We start from the raw sequence: 12,072 nt of genomic DNA, 5'->3' as shown, positions 1-12,072 counted from the left end.
CGATTGGGGTAGGAATCTAGTGCACTTCGAAACATTGTTTGGAATGCTCGAGCTGAACCCTGGGAACTATAAGGAAGGACCAAGTACGGAATTCCCTTATCAGTGGTATGTGGCATTAACCCACACACCCAACAATTGGTAGTGTTAACCACCAACTGATGTTGATGAAGGAGCTGAATAAAGGAATTATTCATAAATTCCGCACGTCTGACCTGCTCGTGTTGAGGTAAGATGTGGAAGGAATGAGGAGAAACAGTGGAGGTAGTTTTAGGTTCGGGAGAAGGGGTAGGTGAGGCAGAAGGCAAGAACGTCAATATCAGGTAATACACCCCACCCACCAACAGCGAAGAAACAGTTAAGAACAGAAGGAACACTTGAATCATGAAGCATTTTGTACGAGTAATTTGCTGCAACTTGAATCTTTGGGCCTGAGCTTTTTCCAAATCCACCAGCTTAGAAAACGGCATCCTCTAAAACTGTCCGCAACGTTTCTTGACGCACTTCGTTCTGTGTAGCAGTAGTCAGTCCCCAGGAGTTCCCAGGAACCGACGGCCTTCGACCTAGTGTCAAGACCAACTAACCAGAAGGAAGTACACGCGCGGCCCTACGGTCCACCCGGATGTAAGGTATTTATTTACAAATATATACAATATCTCCTAGCTGTGGAAGCAAAAACATATATGGAAACAAACTCACAATATTTACAAAAACCAAAATTATACGAGTGTGTTCAGACTGAATGGTGTCAATGGGGTAATGTGGATGTCAAGGGAGAAAGCAAAAGCTTTTTATTAGTCCTTGGTATTGGATCGCAGAAAGTAGCGGCTTCTCCCAGGACGTGTCTGTTCATCAAACAACTGATCCGATGGTGGGACAGAGTTCTGCTGATCAATCAATTGTTCAGATCTTGAGTTTTTCGATGGTAAGTGTTCAACAATGTCGTTCTGCTGCACTGAGGGTTCTCCAACAGGCTGAGCGTCGCTAAAAGGGACAAAGGTCTGTGCAGTTTCCGTTTCTGACGAAGCAATGCCCTTTCTCACCCACGAGTCTGCCGGTAAAGGTATAGGTACATTTTTAGTATGAGTGGCATGCACCCAATGCTTACGGCCTTCCAAACGAACAGCAGTCCTCGTGGCAAGAAGTACTTGATAGGGTCCAGTGAAGCGGGGCTCAAGATTGCGTTTTCGTCCGAAGTTCCACGTTACCACCCAGTGTCCAGGCTGGAGCTGGTGGCCTGGACCCTCCGTCTGCGTCGGCAGTGCTTCAAAGACCTGTTGGTGAATTAACCTCAGTTTAGCAGTCAGATCATACAGTTTAGCAGTCAGCTCATACAGATAATCGATCAACATTAGGTACTCAAGATCAGAGAACACACTCGGTCTAGGGACCCCCCAAACATTTGCAGGGCGGCCGAACACAATCTCGTAGGGACTAAGCCCTACTCGGGAGTGTACAGTCGCCCTAGTAGACAGAAGAGCTAGAGGTAAAGCGTCAGGCCACGAGAGACCAGTCGTAGCCTGAATCTTCGCCAACTTCAATTTGAGGGTACCATTATACCCTTCAACCAAACCTGCTGACTGGGGATGATTGGCGCTGTGGAATTTCTGGGTAATTCCAAGGCCCTTACACACACTCTTCATCACACTCCCCACAAACTCACTTCCGTTATCAGACCATACGATTCGTGGCATTCCATACCGAGGAAAGTATTCCTTCAGTAGGATTTTCGCAGTGGACAGAGCAGTATTATCTTTGAGAGGGTAGGCTTCGATCCATCGGGAGAACGCTCAAACCACGAATAAAACGTACTTCAGGTTATTGCATCGCTCCATATGGATGAAGTCTAGCTGAATCACTTCAAAAGGACATGAAGGGGGAGCAAAATGGCCAGGGGGTGTAGGGGTTCCCTTTCCAGGATTGTACATCATACATATCATACAATTCTTAACCAATCTCTCAGCACACTTCGTGATACCATCATTCTTCCATACAGGGGACAACAACTTACAAATACCTTTTGCGCTAATATGTGCCAAGCCGTGTGCCATCGTCACAACAGCTAGTACATACGCATCTGGCAACATCCACCTCTTATTCTCTGACAAATCAATCCAACAACCATTCGCATCCAACTTTCCCGTACTCTCCTTCCACTTCGTCTTTTCAGACTCAGTGGCCTCGTTCTGAATCATTTTCACACTCTCGATGGTATCCTCACACATACAAGTCTCTGTAGGCCACCTAACCGAACTCGTCACATACATTCTAGTACTAAGATTCCGAGCAGTCTCCTTAGCAATTTCATCAGCGAACGCATTGCCGCGACCAACATCATCCATCACCTTACGGTGTGCACTACATTTAATATTAGCCACCTGCTTGGGCAATGTAAGTGCATCCAAAAGATCATTCACGAGCTGTCCGTGTTGGATCTTCGTACCATGCGATGTCATAAAACCTCTCTCTCTCCACAAACGTCCAAAGCTATGTGCCACGCCAAATGCGTATTGGCTGTCGGTAAACACATTCACCCGTTTCCCTTTCGACAACACGCACGCTCTAGTCAAAGCGATCAGCTCTGCCGCCTGAGCAGAACTCTGATTCAACCTCGCAGTCTCCACAACAGTATTCAATGTCACCACAGCATACGCAGTCGTTACATCGCCATTCGGCAACTTAAAACATGAACCATCCACATACAAGGTCCCATCGGGATCTTCTAATGGAGTATTTATCAGGTCTACACGACCTTTCGTTTCCTCTTCCGTTCGCAAGTAGCAATCATGAGGTGCTACTTCATCTGACTCCATACTGATTGGCAACAAAGTCGCCGGGTTCAGGACGTTGCAACGTTTTATTTGAATATGACTTGCCAAAAGCGTCAACTCATAACCAGACAACCTAGCACTCGTCAAATGCTGAGTTTTCGTACGATTCAAGAGAGTGTCAACTGCATGCGGAACCATCACCGTAAGCATATTATCCATGACCAATCCTGCAGATTGTCGGATGGACACCGCAGCTGCCGCTGTTGCTCTCAAACAACTCGGCAATGCTCTAGCTACTGGGTCCAAGGTCGAGGAAAAATATGCACATGGACGTTGCTTACCGCCGAATTGTTGCGTCAAAACACTCATCGCACAACCTTCTCTCTCGTGAACGTATAGTGTAAACGGTTTACTGTAGTCAGGAGTCCCTAACACAGGAGCCGAACACAACGCGTCACGCAGTTCAGAAAAACTTTTCTGACATTCTTCCGTCCATGGTAAAGGAGTTGGAACATCCTTGCACGTAAGAGCTACCAATGGTTTCGCTAGCAATGAAAAATTCGGGATCCATTGCCTGCAGTATGACGTGATACCTAAAAAGGCACGCACATCTCTCTGAGTTGTTGGCACACTCATTCGAGCAATAGCTGAAATTCTCTCTGGGGTCAACCTTCTTCCCTCCTTTGACAATAAGTGACCTAGATAGGTTACTTCTTGACAACAATATTGTAGTTTAGAAGGTGACACCTTGTGATGTAAGTCACAGAGATATTTACAACAAGGGGTGGTGAGGGACAGAGTCTCTGAATTAAGCAGAAAGCTCTCACCCAGTCAAGAGATCAGGGCTAGATCCAACACCGTTTTTTAGCTCACTGCACCATCCCAGTTTCAGAACCTGGCTGTATGCAAATTAGTCTGTTCCTGTCCCAGTGCATGATGGGAACAGGGCAAACCAAACTACAAAAGCCAATTCTTACACTGGGAAGGAAACAAGCTCCCGGGGACCGGTTTCTGGCATTACAGCCGTCTTCGGCCCGGTTTGCTTGAATCCTGATGGTGCAATGAGCAAGGGTCTCACATCTGAGAATACCCTTCCACGCTTAGGGTGGACAAAAATATTTACAACAAGGGGTGGTGAGGGACAGAGTCTCTGAATTAAGCAGAAAGCTCTCACCCAGTCAAGAGATCAGGGCTAGATCCAACACCGTTTTTTAGCTCACTGCACCATCCCAGTTTCAGAACCTGGCTGTATGCAAATTAGTCTGTTCCTGTCCCAGTGCATGATGGGAACAGGGCAAACCAAACTACAAAAGCCAATTCTTACACTGGGAAGGAAACAAGCTCCCGGGGACCGGTTTCTGGCATTACAGCCGTCTTCGGCCCGGTTTGCTTGAATCCTGATGGTGCAATGAGCAAGGGTCTCACATCTGAGAATACCCTTCCACGCTTAGGGTGGACAAAAATATTTACAACAAGGGGTGGTGAGGGACAGAGTCTCTGAATTAAGCAGAAAGCTCTCACCCAGTCAAGAGATCAGGGCTAGATCCAACACCGTTTTTTAGCTCACTGCACCATCCCAGTTTCAGAACCTGGCTGTATGCAAATTAGTCTGTTCCTGTCCCAGTGCATGATGGGAACAGGGCAAACCAAACTACAAAAGCCAATTCTTACACTGGGAAGGAAACAAGCTCCCGGGGACCGGTTTCTGGCATTACAGCCGTCTTCGGCCCGGTTTGCTTGAATCCTGATGGTGCAATGAGCAAGGGTCTCACATCTGAGAATACCCTTCCACGCTTAGGGTGGACAAAAATATTTACAACAAGGGGTGGTGAGGGACAGAGTCTCTGAATTAAGCAGAAAGCTCTCACCCAGTCAAGAGATCAGGGCTAGATCCAACACCGTTTTTTAGCTCACTGCACCATCCCAGTTTCAGAACCTGGCTGTATGCAAATTAGTCTGTTCCTGTCCCAGTGCATGATGGGAACAGGGCAAACCAAACTACAAAAGCCAATTCTTACACTGGGAAGGAAACAAGCTCCCGGGGACCGGTTTCTGGCATTACAGCCGTCTTCGGCCCGGTTTGCTTGAATCCTGATGGTGCAATGAGCAAGGGTCTCACATCTGAGAATACCCTTCCACGCTTAGGGTGGACAAAAATATTTACAACAAGGGGTGGTGAGGGACAGAGTCTCTGAATTAAGCAGAAAGCTCTCACCCAGTCAAGAGATCAGGGCTAGATCCAACACCGTTTTTTAGCTCACTGCACCATCCCAGTTTCAGAACCTGGCTGTATGCAAATTAGTCTGTTCCTGTCCCAGTGCATGATGGGAACAGGGCAAACCAAACTACAAAAGCCAATTCTTACACTGGGAAGGAAACAAGCTCCCGGGGACCGGTTTCTGGCATTACAGCCGTCTTCGGCCCGGTTTGCTTGAATCCTGATGGTGCAATGAGCAAGGGTCTCACATCTGAGAATACCCTTCCACGCTTAGGGTGGACAAAAATATTTACAACAAGGGGTGGTGAGGGACAGAGTCTCTGAATTAAGCAGAAAGCTCTCACCCAGTCAAGAGATCAGGGCTAGATCCAACACCGTTTTTTAGCTCACTGCACCATCCCAGTTTCAGAACCTGGCTGTATGCAAATTAGTCTGTTCCTGTCCCAGTGCATGATGGGAACAGGGCAAACCAAACTACAAAAGCCATTTCTTACACTGGGAAGGAAACAAGCTCCCGGGGACCGGTTTCTGGCATTACAGCCGTCTTCGGCCCGGTTTGCTTGAATCCTGATGGTGCAATGAGCAAGGGTCTCACATCTGAGAATACCCTTCCACGCTTAGGGTGGACAAAAATATTTACAACAAGGGGTGGTGAGGGACAGAGTCTCTGAATTAAGCAGAAAGCTCTCACCCAGTCAAGAGATCAGGGCTAGATCCAACACCGTTTTTTAGCTCACTGCACCATCCCAGTTTCAGAACCTGGCTGTATGCAAATTAGTCTGTTCCTGTCCCAGTGCATGATGGGAACAGGGCAAACCAAACTACAAAAGCCAATTCTTACACTGGGAAGGAAACAAGCTCCCGGGGACCGGTTTCTGGCATTACAGCCGTCTTCGGCCCGGTTTGCTTGAATCCTGATGGTGCAATGAGCAAGGGTCTCACATCTGAGAATACCCTTCCACGCTTGGGGTGGACAAAAATATTTACAACAAGGGGTGGTGAGGGACAGAGTCTCTGAATTAAGCAGAAAGCTCTCACCCAGTCAAGAGATCAGGGCTAGATCCAACACCGTTTTTTAGCTCACTGCACCATCCCAGTTTCAGAACCTGGCTGTATGCAAATTAGTCTGTTCCTGTCCCAGTGCATGATGGGAACAGGGCAAACCAAACTACAAAAGCCAATTCTTACACTGGGAAGGAAACAAGCTCCCGGGGACCGGTTTCTGGCATTACAGCCGTCTTCGGCCCGGTTTGCTTGAATCCTGATGGTGCAATGAGCAAGGTGATGGATCAAGCCCTGATCTTTGGACTGGGTAAGAGTGGTCTGCTTAATTCAGACACTCTGTTCATCACCACCCCCTTTTCTGAATCGTTGTTGGCCACTATAGGTGTGGCAGGGTATACTCAGACATGAGTCCCTTTCTCACTGCTCCATCAGGATTCAAGCAAGCCGGGCCGAAGACGGCTGAAATGCCAGAAACCGGTCCCCGGTAGCTTGTCTCCTTTCTGGTGAAGAATTGGCTTGGTAGTTTAGTCTGCCCTGTTCCCATGATGCACTGGGCCAGGGACAGACTGATTTGCATATAGCCAGGTTCTGAGCTGGGATGGGGCAGTGAGATAAATAACGGTGATGGATCAAGCCCTGATCTTTGGACTGGGTAAGAGTGGTCTGCTTAATTCAGACACTCTGTTCATCACCACCCCCTTTTCTGAATCGTTTTTGGCCACTATAGGTGTGGCAAGGTATACTCAGACATGAGTCCCTTTCTCACTGCTCCATCAGGATTCAAGCAAGCCGGGCCGAAGATGGCTGAAATGCCAGAAACCGGTCCCCGGTAGCTTGTCTCCTTTCTGGTGAAGAATTGGCTTGGTAGTTTAGTCTGCCCTGTTCCAATGATGCACTGGGCCAGGGACAGACTGATTTGCATATAGCCAGGTTCTGAGCTGGGATGGGGCAGTGAGATAAATAACGGTGATGGATCAAGCCCTGATCTTTGGACTGGGTAAGAGTGGTCTGCTTAATTCAGACACTCTGTTCATCACCACCCCCTTTTCTGAATCGTTTTTGGCCACTATAGGTGTGGCAGGGTATACTCAGACATGAGTCCCTTTCTCACTGCTCCATCAGGATTCAAGCAAGCCGGGCCGAAGACGGCTGAAATGCCAGAAACCGGTCCCCGGTAGCTTGTCTCCTTTCTGGTGAAGAATTGGCTTGGTAGTTTAGTCTGCCCTGTTCCCATGATGCACTGGGCCAGGGACAGACTGATTTGCATATAGCCAGGTTCTGAGCTGGGATGGGGCAGTGAGATAAATAACGGTGATGGATCAAGCCCTGATCTTTGGACTGGGTAAGAGTTGTCTGCTTAATTCAGACACTCTGTTCATCACCACCCCCTTTTCTGAATCGTTTTTGGCCACTATAGGTGTGGCAGGGTATACTCAGACATGAGTCCCTTTCTCACTGCTCCATCAGGATTCAAGCAAGCCGGGCCGAAGACGGCTGAAATGCCAGAAACCGGTCCCCGGTAGCTTGTCTCCTTTCTGGTGAAGAATTGGCTTGGTAGTTTAGTCTGCCCTGTTCCCATGATGCACTGGGCCAGGGACAGACTGATTTGCATATAGCCAGGTTCTGAGCTGGGATGGGGCAGTGAGATAAATAACGGTGATGGATCAAGCCCTGATCTTTGGACTGGGTAAGAGTGGTCTGCTTAATTCAGACACTCTGTTCATCACCACCCCCTTTTCTGAATCGTTTTTGGCCACTATAGGTGTGGCAGGGTATACTCAGACATGAGTCCCTTTCTCACTGCTCCATCAGGATTCAAGCAAGCCGGGCCGAAGACGGCTGAAATGCCAGAAACCGGTCCCCGGTAGCTTGTCTCCTTTCTGGTGAAGAATTGGCTTGGTAGTTTAGTCTGCCCTGTTCCCATGATGCACTGGGACAGGGACAGACTGATTTGCATATAGCCAGGTTCTGAGCTGGGATGGGGCAGTGAGATAAATAACGGTGATGGATCAAGCCCTGATCTTTGGACTGGGTAAGAGTGGTCTGCTTAATTCAGACACTCTGTTCATCACCACCCCCTTTTCTGAATCGTTTTTGGCCACTATAGGTGTGGCAGGGTATACTCAGACATGAGTCCCTTTCTCACTGCTCCATCAGGATTCAAGCAAGCCGGGCCGAAGACGGCTGAAATGCCAGAAACCGGTCCCCGGTAGCTTGTCTCCTTTCTGGTGAAGAATTGGCTTGGTAGTTTAGTCTGCCCTGTTCCCATGATGCACTGGGCCAGGGACAGACTGATTTGCATATAGCCAGGTTCTGAGCTGGGATGGGGCAGTGAGATAAATAACGGTGATGGATCAAGCCCTGATCTTTGGACTGGGTAAGAGTGGTCTGCTTAATTCAGACACTCTGTTCATCACCACCCCCTTTTCTGAATCGTTTTTGGCCACTATAGGTGTGGCAGGGTATACTCAGACATGAGTCCCTTTCTCACTGCTCCATCAGGATTCAAGCAAGCCGGGCCGAAGACGGCTGAAATGCCAGAAACCGGTCCCCGGTAGCTTGTCTCCTTTCTGGTGAAGAATTGGCTTGGTAGTTTAGTCTGCCCTGTTCCCATGATGCACTGGGCCAGGGACAGACTGATTTGCATATAGCCAGGTTCTGAGCTGGGATGGGGCAGTGAGATAAATAACGGTGATGGATCAAGCCCTGATCTTTGGACTGGGTAAGAGTGGTCTGCTTAATTCAGACACTCTGTTCATCACCACCCCCTTTTCTGAATTGTTTTTGGCCACTATAGGTGTGGCAGGGTATACTCAGACATGAGTCCCTTTCTCACTGCTCCATCAGGATTCAAGCAAGCCGGGCCGAAGACGGCTGAAATGCCAGAAACCGGTCCCCGGTAGCTTGTCTCCTTTCTGGTGAAGAATTGGCTTGGTAGTTTAGTCTGCCCTGTTCCCATGATGCACTGGGCCAGGGACAGACTGATTTGCATATAGCCAGGTTCTAAGCTGGGATGGGGCAGTGAGATAAATAACGGTGATGGATCAAGCCTTGATCTTTGGACTGGGTAAGAGTGGTCTGCTTAATTCAGACACTCTGTTCATCACCACCCCCTTTTCTGAATCGTTTTTGGCCACTATAGGTGTGGCAGGGTATACTCAGACATGAGTCCCTTTCTCACTGCTCCATCAGGATTCAAGCAAGCCGGGCCGAAGACGGCTGAAATGCCAGAAACCGGTCCCCGGTAGCTTGTCTCCTTTCTGGTGAAGAATTGGCTTGGTAGTTTAGTCTGCCCTGTTCCCATGATGCACTGGGCCAGGGACAGACTGATTTGCATATAGCCAGGTTCTGAGCTGGGATGGGGCAGTGAGATAAATAACGGTGATGGATCAAGCCCTGATCTTTGGACTGGGTAAGAGTGGTCTGCTTAATTCAGACACTCTGTTCATCACCACCCCTTTTTCTGAATCGTAAGTCACAGAGATGCTGCAACAACGATACCGTGGCAAGTTTGCAAATGTCCTGAGTATCTGCAGCCACCAATAAGTCGTCGACATATTGGATCAAGGCCGCACCGGCCGGCAACACAAACGCATCAAGTTGGCCCTTCAAGGCTTGACTGTATATCGATGGACTCTCACAGTAGCCCTGAGGAGCACGTTTAAACCTGAAGCTGCGACCACCAAGAGAGAAACCGAAAAGGTCTCTACTTTCCTCAGCAATCGGAATGCTGAAGAAAGCATTCTTCAGATCGATCACTGAGAACCAAGATGCAAAGGCTGGAATCAGAGTCAGTAGCGCCGTGATGTCAGGCACCACAGGGAACTGAGGAATCACAATTTTATTCACCTCCCGTAAATCGATAACAAAACGATAAACAGGTGGTTTTGATGGATCAGTGCGCTTCAAAATGGGCAGTACAGGGCTATTGCACACGTTCCCCCGAGTCTCCTCGATAACATCTTTCTCAATCAAATCGTAGATGATAGCTAACAACGCTCGCTCACCATCAAGGGAGATATGATACTGGGGAATACGTGGCAGCCGCACGTTAGATTTCAAGTGAACAACATAAGGGGAGATGTCAAGCAGACCCACGTCATTGGGACCTGTTGCCCACAAAGATGCAGGAAGAGAACTCAGTTCCGGTGGAAGCTTATCGATGGATAAGTACATAGGAGAGACAACTCTCTCACCTAACGTAAGCTTTACTCCCGCAGGAGAACAATACAAAGTCGCATACAGACGTTTTAGAAAATCCAGGCCCAAGAGATTTTCACCACAACCAGTGGTCAAAATCAATGGAGCTTTCAGCTCACGAGGCCCAATCGTAAGAGGCAAAGGGCACGAAACCGGATTGCTAACAGGGGCGCCAGAGAATCCAACGGAAACATTTGTTAAGCCAGACAAAGGTGCGCCAGGGAGTTTCGAATGCATGATGGAACTTTTCGCTGCACCAGTGTCCAACAGAAAAGGCTCAACGACGCCCGAGGTGGCAACTGCGACGTAAGGCCCTCTCTGATCAACCGGAACTGATACCACTCCCTCTCCTTGTCTATGGCTGTCCTAGTAATTACCGTCGTCAGCATCCTGATCGGCGTAATAATCGTCCACATTGTACTGAGCAGATCGCCCTTGCGACGACCCGCGCTGATCGAAACAATTATTAGAGTCAGAAGTATTAGTGGAACGATCGTTTTAAGCACCGCGACCTCTACCACGTGATGTCTGCTGAGAACCACCACGACCTCCTCTAGACGAATTACCACTATTACGCTCATTCAAAACTGGACAATCGAATTTTAAATGACCCTCTCCTCTACAATAGGCACACTGATTGTACCCTAACGAAGATCTCTGCGAAGAGGAATCATTTCGTGATTGTGACCTATTCGACTGAGATTGTGATCTGTTCCGTTGTTGCGAATCATTTTGATTCGAACGTGGGGGGTACGCCTGCTGCAACAACACTTTAGTTTTGAGTTCTTTCGTCTTCTTGTCAGCACGATCATTCTCCTCTTTCTCCCTATTCTCATAATATTGGGCTGTGGACAATATTTGAGCAGAAGTGGAAACAGCCCACGCACTTTCTGAATTACGCAATTTGTTGCTTAAGTCAGACAGCAAATTTGAGACAAACTTATCCACAAACAATCGCTGACCTCCCTCAGTACCCATATCTTGACCACTATGATCAATGAATGCCTCTTCAAATCTTGTAAAGAAGTCAGAAACACTCTCATCCTTCTTTTGCTTGCAAGCGGACAGTTTGTCCCAATTTACCTTCATAGCCGGCATAAGCGTTTTCATCAGAGCGATAATTCTCTGAGGCAAAGCCGTAATTAACTGATCAGGCTTGGCCCCACCGACTTGCAAAGCGTCAGCAGCCCGCAATGCATTCCAATCACCGCCTAGTTCTCCCGCATGATCTTCCTGACGAATCTTTGCCCATACCGGTTGCGGTACGACATTGCCAAACAGCATATCGATATCAGCAAGATTCATGATCGTAGCATCCACAAGCTGCGATAATTCTTTATAATACCCTGCAGGATTTTTGCGAGGGTCAGGCAAAGATTGCTTTACCTGCAAAACTTCCGATCGTTTCCATGGGAGGTGTATCCACACTCTCTGAAAGTGCGGCAAGACTGCAGGATTTTGAGTAGCATCACCTGGCATCCACACTGGTGGAACTTCGCGCATGGGATACTGACCAGGCGCTGCAAGCGGTCCTTCGATGTCCTCTACAAACAATGCTCGAGGCATTATAGAAGGACGAAAGGAGAACAACTGCTCGACAGCACGTCGAACGTTGGTGCCCACCAACATTCCGCTCGAAAACTGAAGCTGAAGATCAGTCAAAGCAGTCAAAACCTCGTCAGATGCATCAGCCGATATCTGGTCACGTAGAACCTTACACATTTCTTCAAAAACATATCTTTGTGTCGGTATGTTGAATTGACAAAACGTATCCAACACCGCACGAGGAGGATTTCTAAGGGGATATTTCATCCAACCCATCGCCATATTATACAGTGCGGCACGTTCCCGATTACCGGGAAGCTGACTTCGTCTTTGAGG

The sequence above is a fragment of the Lissotriton vulgaris genome, chromosome 10 (genome assembly GCF_964263255.1).
Source record: "Lissotriton vulgaris chromosome 10, aLisVul1.2, whole genome shotgun sequence".
Lineage (NCBI taxonomy): Eukaryota > Metazoa > Chordata > Amphibia > Caudata > Salamandridae > Lissotriton > Lissotriton vulgaris.
This window is presented reverse-complemented; position numbering follows the sequence as displayed.